Source organism: Triticum dicoccoides, chromosome 3A (assembly GCF_002162155.2).
Source record: "Triticum dicoccoides isolate Atlit2015 ecotype Zavitan chromosome 3A, WEW_v2.0, whole genome shotgun sequence".
NCBI lineage: Eukaryota > Viridiplantae > Streptophyta > Magnoliopsida > Poales > Poaceae > Triticum > Triticum dicoccoides.
The window spans coordinates 66370286-66371785 of NC_041384.1; positions in this window are offsets into that span (position 1 = coordinate 66370286).

A 1500-nucleotide genomic window follows, 5' to 3' on the forward strand; every position below is an offset into this window, starting at 1 on the left:
CAGCCGGAGGAAGAATGGACACAGAAGGGGGAAAGGAGCTCGTCCTCGATCTGGAGCAAGACTGTGACACCCCGATAGTTAAGCTACAGTAAACCCGTGTTAATGATGCCAGGTCATCGTAATTAAAATTTCGCTAAACCTCACTTGCTTCAAAGTAAGTTCAAATACAAATTCAAATTATAGTTTCATAAAAAAAATTAAAAATGTCCATTGGGTTGTAAGAATTCACTAACAAATTTTCATGAACAAACCATATATTATTTGAATTATTAAAACGCCCTTAACCTATTTAAAATTGTACCAACAACTTTTAATTGATCCAATTTCAATTAAATAAATATTTTCACTTTTCAAAATAAATTAAAACTTGTTGTGCTAGCTCATAGCAATGTCTTGTATTTATGTGCCAAGTTTCATCTGTAACAAAATTCGTTTGCTCGCTCAAATAAATACAAAACAGTAGGAAAATACATAAAAGAAAAGGTAAAAAAAGTAAAAGAGAAAACTACTAGCACTTACAGCCCGCGACTACAGGAGCCGGACCAGCCCATCAATGCCCTTCATCCCTTACCTCTCTGTTCACCACACCTCGTGGACACAGAGGGCTCGTCCATGGTTGGGGATCGCCACGCGGCATGCATCCAGCCCCCTCGGCCTCCTACTTGACTCCCCTCGATGCCCTGCGAACCCTAGCCTCTTCACTTCTTCCCCCTCGCGTCGTTTTCTTCCACGCTCAGCCACCCGCCGTTATCGCTGCCATGAACGTCGTCGTCCATGTGGTCTCCGGCCACCGTGCACCGCAAAGCTATGCCCAGGAGGCGCGCTGCCCTCGACTACGTCCTCTACGCCAAGCCATCGGAGTCGGGGACCACCACCACGCCGGATCCGACCGTCTTCTTCCTCGACGGCCGCCGGCGATCCCCGATGATTCCGGTGCCTCTGCTGCTCCTAAGCCCACGCCGGGCCTCCTTGTGCCTTCCTCGTGAGCTCCGGCTACTTTTCCCTCTCCTCGCGCCTCTCCTTCTTCCTCGTAGCTCGCTCCCCACGCTGTTTCTGCCATGGCCAAAGCTCTGCGTCCGCGCCCGCGTGGCCCAGCCACCTGCAGCCAAACCCTGGAGCCATCTACACGAGCCCCGTGCGCGCCCGACCATGCGCCGCCCGCGTGCTCGCGCTCCGCCTTGCCTCTAGTTGCTTCTGCTGCACTGTTGCTTTAGCCGCCGCCGTCGCCTACAGCTTGTCGTGTCTGCCAGCGCCCAGCGCGTCGTTGGTCGCACCATCGACCAACTCTCCTAGCTACTTCCCGCACCCGGAGCTTGCTCCTTGCGCGCGCCGCTGGCGCCGTGGCCGTGCTCACCCCTCCCGCACCCACTACCGTCGCTTCCGCCGGCACCCTGCGTCCCACCTCCACCCGCTCCTCCTGTTGCCCCCAGCCGCGCCCCACCGCTTGCGGCGGCATCCGCCTCCGGCCGGCGGTGCCCACCCGGGCCGCCACTGCCCCGC